Source organism: Sus scrofa, chromosome 3 (genome assembly GCF_054392235.1).
Source record: "Sus scrofa isolate SSC_HxYL_T2T_F1_AM1 chromosome 3, Sscrofa_HxYL_maternal_Yorkshire_Landrace_v2.0, whole genome shotgun sequence".
NCBI classification, from domain to species: Eukaryota; Metazoa; Chordata; class Mammalia; order Artiodactyla; family Suidae; genus Sus; species Sus scrofa.
Window position 1 is genome coordinate 109,580,942 of NC_139385.1, and position 17,906 is coordinate 109,598,847.

Consider the following 17,906-nt stretch of genomic DNA (forward strand, 5'->3'; position numbering starts at 1 on the left):
AATGATCTGGCTTGTCTCTGTTGCAGTGCTGTTTTGATCTCTGGCGGGGCACAGTGGGTTAAAGATCTAGCATTGCCACAGCTGCCATGTAGGTTGCAGCTTCGGCTCAGATTCCATCCCTGGCCTGAGAACTTCCACATACCGTGGGTGTCCCTGAAAAAGAAAGGGAAAAAAAAGATGGCTGGAGGAAGACTGAGCCCAACTGAACTGATTGTGGTAAAAAACAAAGAACAAAAAGAGAGAGAAAAGGGACATTATGGTACTCCGTGATCCCATCAGCCCAATCCAACTGCAAAAGAAACAAAAGGTTGGGAGCTGGGCAGTTCCAAGGCTGGCCGCTAGGTGACACCAGAGGCCCAGGGCAGCTTGGTTGCAGCTGTGTCCTGTAGAGGGGGTCTTGGGAGGCTCCAGGGGAGTGGGGGAGTCACAGGTTTGGAAGCCCAGGACAGAACATTCTCAGGTTCCATTGTTCTGACTGGTTGGAGAGAGATGGTTCATGCACCTAGCCTTCCTTCTCCAGCCCCCATCCCATCTGCCCTGCGGACTTTATGCTGGTACACTAGGCAGAATGGGGATGGATGCAAGGGTGGGGTGAGTGAAAAGAAGAGGAAGGGGGGCTCAGGAAGGCCTGGGACAGAACATTGATAGCGTGAGGGGACAGAAAACAATGAACCTTTATTGAAAATCCGCCCCCACTCACAGGTCCTGACACAGGGAAGCCCAGAGGGGAATCAAGCCGCCCCCACCTATGAGGCTGCCCACGGATGCAGGTGATTCAGAGTTTAGGTTTGGCTGATAAGAGTCCTGGACCAGCTGAGAATGAGCCCTTTGTGAAGGTGGCCCCTCCTCAGGCCCCCTCCTCACGACTGGGCCAGCTACAGCAGGCCTGGGAGGAGGGCTTCCTTGCAGGAAACAGTCTTCCTTGACTGCAAAGAAATCGAACAGCTTCTACAGTGAGATGCTATGTGAGAACTTTAAAATGCCTCCGGACAAATGTGCACGAAAAAGATGCAGCATGGCTGGAGCCCACATTCTTTTCATCCAGGTTTTCAATCTCAGCTGTGTCCCCTCCCTCCCACCTCCGATTCCCCCAGAAAAAAAAAAGTCACATTCAGTGCAGTGTGAGTCAAGACTCTGGGTTGCAAATGGCAACTCAACTTTAATCGGTTTGATGAAAAAGGGGTGTTGATTAACTGGTTCAATCTGGGGAAGTATGGAGCAGGCCACAGGGAGGCCTGGACGGAGGCCCACTCACCCTGCTGGACTCCTTTCTCTCTGCTCCTTCAGAGGCCTGCTTTGGCAGGGAACATGACCACAGTCAGTTCAGGATTACCTTCTCATAGTGTCATGATCAGAAAGGAAACTGCACCATTTGTCACCAGACTTGGTTAGGAAAAAGTCCCAAGGAAGAACTCTGATTGGCTCATCTGGAGTCATGTGCTCAGTTCTGGACCAATTGCTGTGGCCAGAGGGACGTGTTAATGTGGTTTGCCCAGACCATCACTTGCCCAACCCTGCGAGAATGAGGTCCAGGACAGACACATACAATAAAAGAAGCTTCTTTCTTACTGTGTTCTTGGGGTCTCATGAGGCAGAACTGCTAGTTGTTCCCCAGGAACAACCTCCCCTTTTCTCTCACAGAATGAGGTGCTTATCAGATGCATGGCTGCCTGGATTAAAAACTACATTTTCCAGGTTCCCTGGCAGCGAAGGATCATCAGGTGGCTAAATGTTCTGAACAATGGGAAGTGAGCAAAGCCAGATATGCAACTTCCAGATGAGAAGCAGCCCCTCTTGACCCTCTTCCCCCTACTTCATGCATCCTGGAGGCCTCTGGGATGGTGAGCCACTTTGGATCCTATGGGTGAGAATGCGACCATAGGCATGGCACGGTTAGCAAGTTAGTTACAAGAAGCTTGAGTCCCGGATGCCATTTTGGCCCCAAATTGTGCCTAGACTGTTACACAAAGGGAAATAAACATCTGTCTTGTCTGAGCCACTCTTATTTTGGGTCTCTGTTACATCAGCCGAGTCTGTATCCTAAGTAATACCTCTTGGTACCTTCTCTGGGTACCCACTGCTGTGGGCTGAAAATGCTCTCATGTCCAGGACCAAATTTATTTTCTGACCATGTATACCTCCATCCAAGCCCAGGAAAGTCCTCCCTGTGACCAGCCCACCCTTTGCTGAGAGTGTGATGACACATCACAGAGCCAGATCTGCTCGCTCTGATCCAAAATCTTATTTTCATTTGTCCCTACATCCTGACTTCATCTCACTGGGCATATTCCAATGTGTTTCCATGTGGGTTAGACCTGACTCTGTGTCAGCCCGGGGCTCCTATAGAGTGAAGGTCATGGCTTCCCCATCAGACCAGGGCTCCTGCAGACAGGACCGTGGAGAAATATAAAGCCAGTTCCCCTCCCTACCCCTGGGATACCAGCTGTGCCCTGCTCCTGAGGGTAAGACCAGCACAGCCGATGGCCCATCTGCCCTTGATGCAGGGAGCTGGGGGCACAGAGTTACTGAGAGCTGAGCAGTGGAGGACTCAGGAGACACCGCGGATACCTGCCCTTTCTCCTGCCACCTGGGACTGTTCCATGCCCGGGCTTCTACTGAGATCTTCCATGGTCCTGAGGGAGGGACAAGAAAGCACCAGTGGGGTAGATCCTGGGCTTCCGGGATGGGGAGAGGCAGGGGCTGGTCATACCTGAGGTCAGTGTAGGAGACGAGACAGAGAAAATAATCAGACTTTGTGTCTAATGCACCCAGACCGTCATCCCAAGTTTGCATAGTTGAAGAAGGATAATCGAGTGAATCCTAGGTGGAAAATACCTTGGACCACAGAGACCCAGGCTGGGCAGGGCAGGGCTCTTCCTTTCTCTCTGGACTGATGGTGTTTCAGAACAATGGTGTGCAGGCCCACATCTTTCTTAGACCCGTCCTTGGCCCCCAAGAGGCTGGCTTCACCTCTTCTTTTCCTCCAAACCTCCCCCAACGCCCGCCAACTCACAGAGGCCTCCCTAAGAGCCTACATGGAGTCTCTACCCTGAAGCAAGTTGGACTAGCCCAAGGCCGTGGGAGCCACAGGCCCCACTGACGCCAAAGGAAGGTGACATTAGGTGTCCAGACTGCATCCCTGGACCCCCGCAGAGGTGGAGGCAAGAACCTTGGCCCGGCTTCTCTAGGGCAGTTTTCTACCCTGGTTTCCCCTGACACCAGCACGGGATCAAGGGAAGAGTATTGACTTCCAGGCTCCCTGCACAGGAGGTGCACCAACCCCAAGCGCTGGTGACACAGCGAGATGCTGAGCGATGACCCTTCCACGCACATGCCACAGCAAGGAGCATGCTGCACTCCTAGCCTGTGAGGAGAGCCAAGGCTGGCCATCCATGACACACACCCCTGCCGCAGCCTTGGCAGAGTCCTGGCAGCCTGCTCGCCTCACCTCTCTTGCTGGAGCCTCCCCTCCACCCTGGCACAAGGCTCTCTGGAGTTTCTGCACCACAGGCGGTGCACTTGCCTATATCTTCAGCCTCTTGGAATGTCCCCCCCCGCCACCTCCTCTCACCCTGAGCCACCACCTCCCTGTAGCCCCCCAGGTCCCATCCCAAGCAGAAGTGGTTTCTCAACAGACTGGATTCTCACAGTCTCCACACCTCAAGGCTGGAAGGTAGAGTTTGTTCTTATTACTCCTCATAGTCACTTCCTGCCCATTATTCTCATCCTCATGTAAAGCCTGGACCACTGACACTCCTGTTTCGGTTATGCCATTCTCCCTCCTCATCCCTGTCATCTCCCAGCCTCCCAGGCCTGCTCCCTCCCTCTCTGAGGACCCCAGCTCCAGCCTCATCGTCTTCTCCTCTACCCAGCCCCCCGCTGCTCTCCCAGACCAATAGAACCACCTGTACCCACCCTCTGACCTCTCGCTTCCATCACCTACATCTCTAATAATTCCTGCCTTAGCTGTCCATTTCCACACTTATCCCTGAAGACCTTAGACTCACCCAAAGCCTTACTACTTCTGAAAATCAGTAGGAGTTCCCACGGTGGCTCAGAAGGTTAAGAACTCAACCAGTATCCATGAGGATGAGGGTTCGATTCCTGGCCTTGTTCAGTGGGTTAAGGATCTGGCATCACTGTGAGCTGCCGTGTAGGTCTCAGACATGGCTTGGATCTCCTGTTGCCATGGCTGGAGTCTAGGCCGACAGTTGCAGCTCCAATTTGACCCCTAGCCAGGGAACTTCCATATACTGCAGGTGCAGCTCTGAAAAAAAAAAAAAAAAAAAAAAAAAAAAAAAAACTCCTTACTTTCTGCTATCCATCCATCTATCACCTCCAAGTCTTTCTGCTCCCTGGCCCAGGTGCTCTTGCAATGGCTTTTTGATCTCATAGAACTCTTCAGTCCATTTATTCCTTCACTTCCTTTGTCCAACAGCCCCCTCCTGCTTTCACTTCTCTCCCTTCCCAGTGTAGAGTCCATGGTTTGGGAGTGAATAAACTGGGATATTCATACAGTGGACTGTTACAGAGCAGGTTAAATAAATGAGCCAGAGCTAAGTAGAACAATATGAATACATCTTCGCAATCCACAATTGGGGAAAAAGTGTAAGTCCCCAGAGATTTTAGGGCCCTTTCACGTCACTTCCTCAGCTGGGGGTATAAAAGCAGTTGGCCTTCTCAGCATGGAGAGGCTCCAAACACTAGATTCTCAGTCAATTTGCAAGACTGGCCACAGGCAGGAAGAATTTCCACAAACAGAGTTCTGTGTTTTGTTTTGTTTTGTTTTGTTTTTTTCATCTCTGCTTGCAAACTGCTGTCTCTATTCTGAGTTTTTCTCTCTTCCAGGACCTTGCTAAATGTAGGGAGAAGACTATACCCACCAGCGTTTGCACCTTCTGACCACTTCCTCTAGAACTAGAGGCTCCGTGGGCATGGAACTTCTTCCAAGGTATCAGGGGAGATGGTGCTACCGACTGTTTTGCATAACATGGGTCATGAGATTTCCAACCTGAAATATCTGCTCACAGTCTGACAATAGCACAATGCCTCATATTTAAAATTTTGCCACATCCAACCTTTCACTTCTGGGTATCAGATTCTATGTTAATCGGAATATGCTTTACACTGCTGTAACAAAGACCTCAAACTCCAATGGCTTAAACAAAATAGAAGGGTTTTGTTTGTTTGTTTTCATTTGTTTTTCTATCATGTAACTTGGTGCAGGGCTGATACAAGGGTTTAGCTGTTTTGGAGGACTTGGGTTTCTTGTATCATTTTACCTCACTATTTTCAACACATTGCTTCTATCGCACAGTCTAAAGACAGCTACTATCATAGGCTGTCACTCAGAAAACGGACTCAGAAGGAGATTTGCAGCCACCAGTTCTGTTAGGGATGCACCCTGCTGGGAGGAGATGATGAGGCAGGGCGGGGTAAAGGGCAGAGCTGAGCTGTGATTTGGTCCCAGGAGAGGACCCAGCCAATCCCTGAGGAGCTCTGGAGCTGGGGGCGGGGCTTCAAAGTTGTTCCAGTTAAGGCAAGAAGCGAGGCTGGTTATCCCACACATCCTTGGATGCAGGCCCCCTTTTGATACTCCTGGAGAGAAAGCATAACTTTGAGCAAGGCTGTTTCTCACAAAAGACTCAGCAGAGCTGTGAGTGGACAATACTCTTGGCAGATGGGGGAAGGAGGGCCTCAGTTTTGAAGGGGGCATCAGGGAGTGTCCACTGATGGCCAATGCCCTACTGTCCACGAGAGCTCTGGTAACTCTGACCACCAGGTGTACCCATCCGGGGGGAAATGGAAAGTCCCCACAATACTTCCACTTACATCGCTTTAACCAGACTTAGCCACATGGTCGCACCTACCTGGAAGGTAAAAACGGGGAAAAACGCAAAAGTGAATGTTGGAGTCATGTGGGAGTCTCTGCCACATGTCCCCTGATTCCATGTCCATCTCCGGCCGTTGTCTCATCTGTCCATGCCTCCTAGAACCCAGCTTCCTCTACTTTTGCATCTGTCTTTGCTCCAAAAGACCCCCATGACAGCTTTTGGATGCTGTGTTAGTCTTATTGGAGTGTCTCTTTCAGTCATAGGCTAAAGGATTCTCCTAGAGGAGAAAAGGATTTTATGAGGTCATGTATTGGATCAAAGAGAGGATCTAGCTTTAGGCACAGATGGACCCAGGGATTCAAACGATGTTGCCAGAACTCAGTCTCTCTCCATGTCCTGATTCGGCTTTCCTCTGGCTGAGTGATGTCACCGACAGTGCCGACTGCACATTTCCCTACAGCCCACAAGCCCAGAGAAGAGGGCAACCCTCTCTTCTTCAGTGTCCTTCCAAGTGGGTGGGTGCTCACCCCTAGACCAGTCTCTGTGTCCAGGGGGTGAGTGCTCTAATTGGCCAGCCTGAGGCACGCCCTTCTGTGTGCTTAGGGGAGCGAGGCCATGCAAGTGATGGCCCAACCGAAAGCACTTGCTGGAGAGGCCAGGCAGTGGGGTTCTGTTGCTAAGAGGGAAGGGATTAGCATACGTTAGCTCTTAGGAACCTCAAACTTAATATAGCTACAGCTGAACCCTTGGTTCCCCAGCCCTCAGGCCCAAATATGTGTTGGCTCCACTCTTCCATGTGGTAAAGGGCAGCTCCATCTACCTTGCTGCTTCGGCAAGAGAACTGGGAGCCGTCTTTATACCCCCACCCTCTATACCTTTATACCTGCCAACCCTTGCTTACAGATTCCAGCACCCAGATGCTCTTAAATCAGCCCCTTCCCTCATTTTCTCCTTTGCCAACATGTTGCCCAGCCTCCATTATTTCTCCCCTTCTATTCCAACGGACTCCCCTGTCTCCACATGCTTTCTCTCTTGTTGCTCTTGTTTACATGGCAACCGGAGGCATCATCTCCAAACATGCAAATGAGACAGGATATAACATGATGACGAGGGGTGTACCTGGAACAAATGGGCGCCTGTGCATAGAACCCAATCCTTATTTTCCCCTGGGGAAGTCCCAGATTAGAGTTCACGGTCACTCACCACAGCACTCGCCACCTGAAGACTTGTTTGGTACCTATTTCCTCCCCTAGACTGGAAATTCTAGGAGGGCAGGGGTCTTGCCAATCCCATATTCCACCGTGCCCCAGGCACTGTTTGGAGCACACAGCCCTGGGGACATGGTGATGCTGGGATGGTGTTCTTGGGATGAGTGGGAGGAAGTCTTGAAGCCAACTGCTTCCCCCACAGCACCTTGGATTTTCCAGAGAGGTCATGTCCCTGGGATGGGGCAGAGAGAGCAGGGCCTCCGGCACAGGAGAGAAGACCCAGGGAGAAAGACAAAGATGGGCAGAGACGCTGGGTGAAGGGCGGGGAGAGCCTAGGAAAGGAGGGAGGAGCAGGCAGAAGGTAAGAGGGACACGCAGGATGAGAGGGATGGAGGCATCTAGAGAAAGGGGAGGCTAGGGACTGCAGGCTGGGGGTGGGGGTTTGCAGAAGAAAGAGGAACCATTCTTTTTGAATGGGCTGGTTCAGGGGTGGATCTGCCAACGCACGGATTCAGAGGGTGCTGGGACCACCTGCCTTGTGCTGTGGCTTTCTCAGTCAGCCTCAGACCACTGGGAGGAGGGTGGGGGACACCCAGCCAGAGGCTCCCCCAATTAGGAGTACCCCACAGTCTTTGGTGCCTGCCCCCAGCACCCTAACTCAATGTTCCGCGGTGGCCCAAGCCCAGCAATGCTCTACTGGGACAGGCAATTACAGGGGTTGGGTTACAGCACCAACACCAGCAAGGGCTCGGTGGCAGCAGATAAGAAGGTGGCACCCGGAAGGGTTGTGTGTGTGTGAATCGCGGGCTCCCAGCACACCCCCGAGGTGGCTCACAAGGCCTCCATTGTTGGGGGCTGGCTCCCAGCCCATCACTGGCCAGATAGGAGCTGCTGGTCTGACAAGGCAAGAAAAGCACACCCCAAGTTCGTACAGATGCCATTACCCCATCCTTATCAGGCCGAGGGAAGGGATCCAGCAAAGCTAATGTTGATTCAGAGAAAAAGGAAAGGCACATTAATGCTCATGGTGAAAGTCGGTTCCAGCGGCAGAGTGAGGATTACTGGTGCTGGGTTGGGGTTTTTATAATGAGCAGATGGAGGCAGGGGTGGGACAGTCAGGAGTGTCCCGAGGGTGGGGGAGGAGGCCCCAGTGTACCCAGCCCTGTGCTAGGGATGGAAGCGCAGCAGGTGGGTTCTGCCACTTAGGACTTGAAATCTGGTGAGGAAACCAGAGTTCGTTTCTTCACCCAGTAAAGCCACGAGCCCACCATGTGCAGGCTCTGTTTGCAGGTGTTGGGGGTTTCTGGGCCTGGTGTTCTAGTGGAATGTACCCGAAAATAAAGAGTCCTGGAGACCAGTACCTCAGACAGAGGGAAGGGAGCCGTGGCGCTGAGGTGGCGGGTCAGGAAAGGCACTGAGGGCTGGGCCTGGGCTGAGGGCTGAGGGAGCAGGTTACCAGGATGCCTGGTGTGAATCCCAGCTCCTTCCTCTGCTTGGCTGATTCCAGGCAAGGAACCTTGTCTCCATGAGCCACAGTTTCTTTCTCTGTAAAGTGAAGATGATAAGAGAAACCACCCAAGGGAATGAACACTGAAAATGGAAGAGGTAGGCAGGGAGCATGGTGGCAAATGATGGTAGGCCCTTGGTCAATCAGGGTCACGAAGGTGAGTGAGATGCAGCCACCACCTGCAGGGGCTGACGGTCTAAAAAGGGAAGACCTGGGAAAGGTGGTGGAGGGGGCCCAAGCCAGGGTGCTGGGCTGGGACCGGGTTAGTTGGTGAGGAATGGCAAAAGCAGCTCTGAGGTCAGGAGGGGCAGAAGCAAAGGAAGAGCGCCCAAAGGAGCCCAGCCCCACCCACGGTGGAGGTGGGGGTGGGGGTGGGGCCATTCATCTACCATCACTTGCCGCCCCCCCACCAGAACCACAGAGGGAGCACTCCAAGAATGGTCACTCAAAGGGATCACCACGAGGAGTTCCCATCGTTGTGCAGCAGAAACGAATCTGACGAGTAATCATGAAGTTGTGGGTTTGATCCCTGGCCTTGCTCAGCGGGTTAAGGCTCCAGCATTGCCATGAGCTGCGGTGTAGGTCGCAGATGCGGCTCGGATCCTGAGTTGCTGGGGCTGTGCTGTAGGCCGGCAGCTATAGCTCTGATTCCACCCCTGGCCTGGGAACCTCCATATGCCGCAGGTGTGGCCCTAAAAAGGAAAAAAAAAAGGGGGCGGTGATTACCATGAAAAACCCTGCCGTGCTATTTGAGCATGCTTTAAGAAGTAAATGTGAGGGAAGAAAAGAGCACTTTAAAGATGACAAGACCCGGAGTTCCCATCATGGCACAATGGAAATGAATCCGACTAGGAACTATGAGGTTGCAGGTTTGATCCCTGGCCTTGCTCAGTGGGTTAAGGATCCGGCGTTGCCATGAGCTGTGTTGTAGGTCACAGATGCGACTGAGATCCCTCGTTGCTGTGGCTGTGTTGTAGGCTGGCAGCCACAGCTCCGATTGGACCCTTAGCCTGGGAACCTCCATATGCTGCGGGTGTGGTCCTGAAAAGACCAGTAGAATTTGCTGCCCCCAAGGCAGCAAGCAAAGAAGCCCATTCAGTGAAGATGAGACAGTGATGAAGAGGAAAGGGATGAGGCTGCATGGAAAGTTGGTGGCTGGGGAAGCCTGTTGAGTAGAAAGGGGCCAGGGTGCAGGTGGCCTCCTGTCCTGCGCGCCTGTGCCATGCAATGGTGTGGGTCTGAGACCGAGCTGCTGTGAGCGAACAAGGCACGGGAGGAACGGAGAGGCTTGTTTCTTCCCTTGGGCTGCCGCAGACTGGGTGGTTTCATGAGATGTGTATTTCTCATAGCTCTGGAGACTAGAAGTCCAAGCTTAAGGTGCCAGCAGTTTGCTGCCTGGTGAGGGCTCTCCTTGTGGCTGGTGGACGGCTGCCATCTCTCTCTGTTCTCACATGGACTTTCCTCTTGACAGGTGCAGAGGGAAGGAAATCTCTCCCATCTCTTCCTCTTCTTCTGAGGGCATCGGTCCTATGGGATTTGGGCACTACACTTAGACCTCATTTAACCCCCATTATCTCCTTCAAGGCCCCATTTTCAAATACAGCCATACTGGGTGGTGAGGGCTTCAATAGATAAATGGGAGTCGGGGGTGGGGGGACATTTAGTGCCTAACAGAGATCTTTAGCGTGCAAAGCAGAAACAAGAGAAGGTAGTGTGCTAGGAAATATGGTTTTCCCTGGGATTAGCAGAACAGGTCACAGACTTAGTCTTCCACTGGGGACAATTCATGCTGACAGCACAGGCAGAGGCACAGCTGGCCCATCACCCCCTGGAAGCTTGGAGAACCCCTCCCTGAGAATTTTTTTTTCTTTGTCTTTTTAGGGCTGCACCTGTGGCATATGGAAGTTCCAAGGCTAGAGGTAGTAGAATCGTTGCTACAGCTGCCAGCCCACGCCACAGCCACAGCAATGATGGATCTGAGCCTCATCTGCAACCTACACCACAGCTCACAGCAACGCCAGATCGTTAACCCACTGAGCGGGGCCAGGGATTGAATCCACATCCTCAAGGATATGAGTCAGGTTCATTACTGCTGGGCCACCACGGGAACTCCCTAGAGAAATTCTTAAATTGGAATAAGGAAAACAGTTTATACAATCATTTGCCACCAGTGGAAACTTAATGATGGAAATACCTGACTAGACCCAGATATTAGCTTTTCTTTCAATCTTAACATTGGTGCGTAACAAGTCTTTATGTACAACCTTAGGAAAGGTTGTAGACACAGGAAATCTCACTGGGATATTAAAAGAGCATGCTGTTCCGTTTCTTAATTACGAATACCTTAGAAAATCTTAACTGGTTGGTTCACATTATACAAATGGTGTTGCTTTTGTTATTCATGTGATGACTGCTGTGTGAATAGCAGGTGTGGTGCTTGCAGGGAAAGAAAAATAAAACTTCATGGAGCCTATTATGTGCCTGTTATTTTACTGACATCATCTCATTTAACCCTCCTAATGATCCTGTAAAATTAGCATTGGTCCCACTAATTTGTTGGCTTGACTGTTTTAAGGTAAGGCCAGGTGGAATTTTCCCCATCTTGAGAAGCGGCGAACTGAAGCTCAGAGAGGTTACGTAACTCAGTGGAGACTAAGCAGCTAGTAAGTGATATAGAGTCAAGATTTGAACTCTGGTTTTTCTAAAGCTGATGCCAATGTTCTTCACATTCTTTGCTGCGCTTAGGCTTTCAAACCCCAAACCCATGAGATGATAACAGATGGCACGCACTGAGGCACCCAGCCATAGATGTTCACATGCATGTAGACTCAAGTTCGTGCCCCCTCCCTCACATCCAGTCATGGGTTGGCTACCTAAGTCCCAGGTGGGCAGAAGGGAGGCTGTCAAGGTGGTTCCTGACACAAGGTCAAGGTGGCACCTGCTTTCCCCTTCTGAGGGCCAAGCATTCAATCTGTAATCATGGGTCCTTCTTTGCCTCAGCCTTTTATAGAAAGCAGAGGCTACCCACACAAATTGAGTTTCCTTTGTCTCTATCTGCCCAGTCTTGCATGCTAGCCTGGACTGTGTCTCCTCCAAATGCCTTCATCCTGTCCCAGTTGACCCCACATACTAGAGAACCTTTTTTTTTTTTTGTCTTTTTGCTATTTCTTTGGGCTGCTCCCGCGGCATATGGAGGTTCCCAGGCTAGGGGTCGAATTGGAGCTGTAGCCCCTGGCCTACGCCAGAGCCACAGCAACGCAGGATCCGAGCCGCGTCTGCAACCTACACCACAGCTCTCAGCAACGCGGGATCATTAACCCACTGAGCAAGGGCAGGAACCGAACCCGCGACCTCATGGTTCCTAGTCGGATTCATTAACCACTGTGCCACAACGGGAACTCCTAGAGAACCTTTTAAATGTGGGGCTCTCGAAGCCAACGCACAGAACTGGACCCCGTCTCTCCCATCCCAGTGCTCACTGTGGCTTTCCCCCCATTTAGTTTTTAAAGTCACTGTGTACAGAATTTTTTTTTTTTTTTTTTTTTTTTTTTGTCTTTTTAAGGCCACTCTCAGGGCATATGGAAGTTCGCAGGCTAGGGGTCAAATCAGAGCTGCAGCCCCTGGCCTATGCCACAGTCATGGCAATACCAGATCTGAGTTGAGTCTGCAACCTACACCACAGCTCAGGACAATGACAGATCCTTAACCCACTGAGCAAGACCAGGGATCGAACCTGAAACCTCATGGATGCTAGTCAGGTTTGTTAACCACTGAGCCACGATGGGAACTCCTGTACTGAATGTTTGTATGCCCCCAAAGTTTGTATGCTGAAATTCTAACCCCAGGGCATTCTCTGGTTAAGGATCCAGCGTTGTCACTGCTGTGGCTCTGGTCACTGCTGTGGCACAGATTTGACCCCTGGCCCAAGAACTTATGCTTTCTCTGGGTGAGGCAAAGAAAGAGAGAAGGATAGGAAGGAGGGAAGGAAGGAGGTAAGGAAGGAAGGAAGGAAGGAAGGGGGGAAGGAAGGGGGAAGGAAGGAATTCTAACTGGGATGTGAGAGTATTCGGAGGTGGGGTGCTTTTGGAGGTGGTTAAGTCATAAGGATGGAGCCCTCAGAAATGGGATTAGCACCCTTATAAATGAGACTCCAGAGAGCTCTCTCACCCCTTCCGCCATGTGAGGACACAGCAAGAAGATGGCCATCTATGAATTAGGGCTCTTACCAGACAAGGCTGGTGCCTTGACCTTGGACTTCCAACCTCCAGAACTGTGAGAAACAAATAACATAAGCCACCCCATCTATGGTATTCTGTTATAGCAGCCTGAACAGACTCAGTCAAGTCCTAACTCAGCATCCTCTCTCCCTGCAGCCTTTTCTGCTCTCCCAAGTCCAGAGTGGGTTTCTCTTCCCTGGGCCCCCTGAAATCCCCCTGCCAGAGCCCTACCCTTCCTCGTGGTAGGGGTATAGATTTCCTTGTCAGTCTCCCCGCCTACACTGGAAGCTCCCTGAGGGCAGACACTGGGTCTGTCATCACTGTATATCCTAAGCACAACTCACAGTAGGTGTTCAGTTAGGTCCTCACAGTTAGCAAATAAAAATTCAGAGTGCCCAGTTAGATTTGAGGTTCAGATAAACAATTAATCCTACTAATAATGAATAAAAATACTGCATTATTGTGTCTGGTGACCCTATGCTGAGTGTTTACTGTATTCCTTACTATGTGAATGAGCAAACAAGTACAGAGAAAGGAACAGGCATTGTATTTGGAAGAAAATGAGAAAAATCAGTTTGCCTGGAACTTGGCACTGGTACAAATCTGTCACGGTGAAATGAGAGGAGCCGGGCACACCCGTACCTCGCAGGCACTCCACCAGCAGCGATGGAGGGACGGACTGAATGAACACGTGTGGGCGGGGGTGGCGGTAAATGCCAGAGAAGCGGTGACGATGACAAAGCAAACCCAGAGGGCATGATGATGACAGTGCTGTGGTCGTGGAGGCCTTCAAGGGGGTCAAGTGACCAGCAGCTGCAACCCCCACACCCTCACAATTGAGACTGGCAGAGTGGCCACCTCCTGATTTAATGAGGAACAGAAACTCTCCTCGCAGACACTGTAGGGTCTCTGCCCACCTCGGGCAAGGCCAGTGCAGGCCCCGATTCTCTGCTCCCCACCCACAGAGCAGCGGGGCTCCCCCTGGGATTCCTGAGGCGAGAGTTACAAGCCTCCTCAGGCTGGGGTTCCACAAGAGCTCCTCATGCAGAACAGGGCCTCTTGGGGAGTCTCCCTGACCCTCTGCAATCAGCAGCCAGGCCCCCAGGCCCCAGGCTGCCAGGCGCTCTTGTGGGGAGAGGGAGGAAAGAGGCCCCCTTTGTCCCCTGGGCCTGGCAGCACAAAGGGAGCCTGTGTCACACCAGCTGCTCTATGTGGCTCTGACTCTGGGGGACACCAGCCTGGGAGAAGCATGCAGCCTGGGGGACCCCATCTGTCTCACGTCCCTCCGGGTGGGACCTGTGGGCTGGCTCTCTGTGCCTGAGGGACAGCCCGTGTCTGGGGGGACACGGGCTGTCTCTAGGGGGGGCATATATGCGTGTTCATGCCAGAAGGTCTTATCGAGGGCAGGCCAGGCTGTCGGCATGCGGGGACACGCATGTGCCTGGGGCTGGCTGGGCGAATCTGCAAGGACATACACACGTGAGTCTGAGTGTGTACACCGAGGAAGGTAACGCCTCTGAGCACGTGGGAGCCTGCGCGCCTAGGTCTTCACCGCTGCCAAAAGAGGGAAACTTCCCCAAGCACCAGGCCAAGAAGGGCAGAATGGGCTGCGAAGCTTCCTTAGGAAGCGAAGTACTAGAAGATGGGGACTGAGATTCTGCCCAATTGAAACCAGTGTTCTCAGAGTTCCCGTCATGGCTCAGAGGTAACAAACCCAACTAGTATCCATGAGGATGTAGATTCAATCCCTGGCCTCTCTCAGTGGGTTAAGGATCTGGCATTGCCATGACCTAGGGTGTAGGTCGTAGATGTGGCTTGTACCTGGTGTTTCTGTGGTTGCGGTGTAGGCCGGCAGCTGCGGCTCAGATTTGACTCCTAGCCTGGGAACTTCCATATGCCGCAAGTGGGGCCCTAAAAAGCAAGCAAGCAAGCAACAAAGGAACTGGTGTTCTGCACATACACTCCCTGGGCTCTGGGCTTGGCTGCCCCCTTCATCTGGCCCCTCCCTGCCCATCCTGGCCTCTCCCTCCTGCTGCTTCCCCATACCCTGGACCAACAGGAACCCTCACCTGGGATGGGAACCCTCAGCCAAGTAGCAGGTGGGAGGATAAGAGTGAGAAGCTCTTCCAGGTTCAGAATGGTCCCCCCACGGATTGAGCTGCCCAGTTTGGCTTTGCCTCCTCCCACCACCTCCCTTCCCCAGGCACCGCAGCCCAGCCCACCCAGCCTGCCCTTCCAACCTTGCTGGAATCAGGAAATGAGATTTCAACTCCATTCAACTAAATCCAACAAATATTTACAGAGGAGCTTCCAGGCACAAGGCTCTGTAAAGCTGGGAGCAGTGGGGAGAGGTCCTTTGCCAGGGCCTGCCTCCCAGATGACTCTGGGTTCAAGGCGATAAGGGGGTTTGCTCCCTACCACACCCACAGCTGCTGCCTGAAGCCCAGGTCCCATCCCCTCCACTGGCCACTGATGGAGGCCCTGCCTGGTGAGGGGTGCACCCAGAAGCTTCCCAGAAACAAGGCCCATGGCACTGGTGGTCCCCTCTCACCTCCAGGGGGCCCGCTTCCCACCCTCCAGGATCAAAGGACCCCTCTGAGGGGTAGCCAGGGGAGTAGGTGGCAGAGGAGAGGCAGTCTCCTGCCCGCTTTGGGAGATGGTGCCAAGAGCTGAGGAGCTAGGGAGCCTGGGCTTTCCTTGTGATGAGAAGGAAAAACTCTTACTCCCCCAAAGGGGCCTCCAGCCTTCACAGTTCCAGCTTGTTCCCTGGAATTTCCTCCATCTCTGTCTCCAAAGGGAAAGATGCAATACGATCCTTCCGGTGAGGCATAACAGTGTTGAGTCAGCTTTTTTTTTTTTTTTTAAATCTAGAAATTTAAGAATTTCCTGCTGCGGTGCAATGGGATTGGTGGCGTCTTGGGAGCCCTGAGACGCAGGTTCAATCCCAGGCCTGGCACAGTGGGTTAAGGATCTGGCATTCCCGCAGCCATGGCTTAGGTTGTGACTGCGGCTCAGGTCTGATCCCTGGCCTGGCAACTCCATATGCCATAGGGTGGCCAAAAAAGAAAATAAAACAGGAGTTCCCATCGTGGTGCAGTGGTTAACGAATCCGACTAGGAACCATGAGGTTGTGGGTTCGGTCCCTGCCCTTGCTCAGTGGGTTAACGATCCGGCGTTGCCGTGAGCTGTGGTGTAGGTTGCAGACGAGGCTCGGATCCCGAGTTGCTGTGGCTCTGGTGTAGGCCGGGGGCTACAGCTCCGATTCGACCCCTAGCCTGGAAACCTCCATGTGCCGAGGGAGCGGCTCAAGAAATAGCAAAAAGACCAAAAAAAAAAAAAAAAAGCGATTTAAGACTTACCCAATATTTAATAAGTGGGTTGACATTGTGGCCTTCCTCAGTCGCAGTTTCACATTATCCTGAGTCTTGGAAGGTTCTCTGGGAATCCTGGGGGTGAGGGCCAGCATCTCCGTGTGGGGTGTTTAGGGGGGACCGTCTCACTTTGGCTCATTTTCAGCAAACAGTTACTAAGTGCTCCCAGCGTGTCAGCAGTGTGGTTGGTTTTGTAAAAACAATGCCCTAAACAGAAGAATATTTTCACACTTTGTGAATGAGAAGGGTATAACAGGAAGCTTTTCCTGAGCATGTAGGTCTTCTGGGAATCAAATTTAAGGACAATTTGTGCATTTTTCTTTTACAGAAAGACAAGTGTATTCTAGGGTCTCTGACCTTTATTTACCATGGCAAGTGCCCAGTGGTCATGTGTGACCCAAGCCAATATTTCAGAAGAACCAGTTCTTCCTATCGACCTATAGCGAAGATTCTAGCAATAAGTGAGAGAGAGACATCTTTTCAAATAAAATGCATGCTAAGGAGAAAACATTTTGAAAATGGTTATTTGGAAATGCTTCCATCAAGGTGATGTTATTACTAAAAACTATGTAAATATGTCACCTATTACAATTCTATATCCACAGTTAAAGAAATAAGCTTGGACAATTTTCCAAACAAAGAGTTTCAGAGAATTTTTTTTTTCTCCTTATGGCGGCACCAGCGGCATATGGAGGTTCCTAAGCTAGGGGTCAAACTGGAGTTGTAGCTGCCAGCCTACACCACAGCCCCAGCAATGAGGGACCCTTAACCCACTGATGGAGGCCAGAGATCAAACCCACATCCCATGGATACTAGTCAGGTTCATTTCTGCTGCGCCACAATGGGAGCTCCTGAGCTTCAGAGAATTTTGAATCTGTTTGCTAAAAAATGTGAAAACCCAAAACCTTCCAATTATTTTGCAAGAATAACTGTTTGAAACCAGGAAAGGTAGAACTCTGCTGGCTAAATATCAAATTAAAATGCACAGTGGACGGATGAGAATGAAATACAAATGTCATGATTTAATGGACACAGTGAATGATGCATGCCCATTTTTTGGTGAGGTATCTCTTACAACCACGGCCACTTTGAACACCAAGACTCAAAATGTATAAAGTTAAACATTCACCTGGCAAATGATTCAGCAATCTTACTTCTAGGTATTTACTCAAGAGAAATGAAAGCATGTACACACAAATACCTGTATGCAAATGTTTATAGCAGCTTTATTCACGACTGCCCCAAACTGGAAAAAACCCAAAAGTCCATCAACAGGTGAATGGATAAACGAACTGTGGTATGTCTATACAATGGAAAAATACTTAGCAATGAAAAGAACAAATTACTCATACACACAACATGGACGAAATCCAAAAGCAATATGCTAAGTGAAAAAAGCCAGACATGAAAGATTGCATCGTGTGATTCCAATTATGTGACATTCTGGGAAAAAAGCAAAAGTATAGGGAAAGAAATCAGACCAGTCATTCCTGGGGGTTGGAAGAGGGGAGTGACCACAAAGGGGCATAAGGGAAGTTTTGGGGGTGATGAAAATATTCTACATCTTTTTTTTTTTTTTTTTTTTGGCTGAGCCCATAGCTGTGGAAGTTTCCAGGCCAGGGATTGAACTGGAGCCACAGCAGTGACAATGCAAATCTTTAACTGTGAGGGTATCAGGGAAGTTCCCAAAAATATTTTACATCTTGGCCGTGATGGTGGCATGCCTCCGTATGTTTGTCAAAACTCATCAAACTATACACTTGAAAAGT

At 51.2% G+C, this 17,906-nt stretch overlaps 2 long non-coding RNA genes across 3 annotated transcripts; both read right to left on the minus strand.

Moving 5' to 3' along the window:
* Positions 1 to 1,122: 1,122 nt before the first annotated feature.
* Positions 1,123 to 8,587, minus strand: LOC146404849 (uncharacterized). Of its 2 annotated transcripts, XR_014842071.1 has the most exons (6): positions 7,038 to 8,587; positions 6,736 to 6,953; positions 6,362 to 6,510; positions 5,871 to 6,111; positions 2,573 to 2,710; positions 1,123 to 1,858 (listed from the first exon to the last, which is right to left on the minus strand). It is a non-coding gene; the product is annotated as an uncharacterized LOC146404849 (long non-coding RNA). The 2 variants fall into 2 exon arrangements; XR_014842072.1 differs by lacking the exon at positions 6,736 to 6,953 and having other exon boundaries at positions 2,569 to 2,710; positions 7,038 to 7,166.
* Positions 8,588 to 9,849: 1,262 nt separating this feature from the next.
* Positions 9,850 to 16,344, minus strand: LOC146404850 (uncharacterized). Its single transcript, XR_014842073.1, has 2 exons — positions 16,126 to 16,344; positions 9,850 to 10,076 (listed from the first exon to the last, which is right to left on the minus strand). It is a non-coding gene; the product is annotated as an uncharacterized LOC146404850 (long non-coding RNA).
* Positions 16,345 to 17,906: the final 1,562 nt, after the last annotated feature.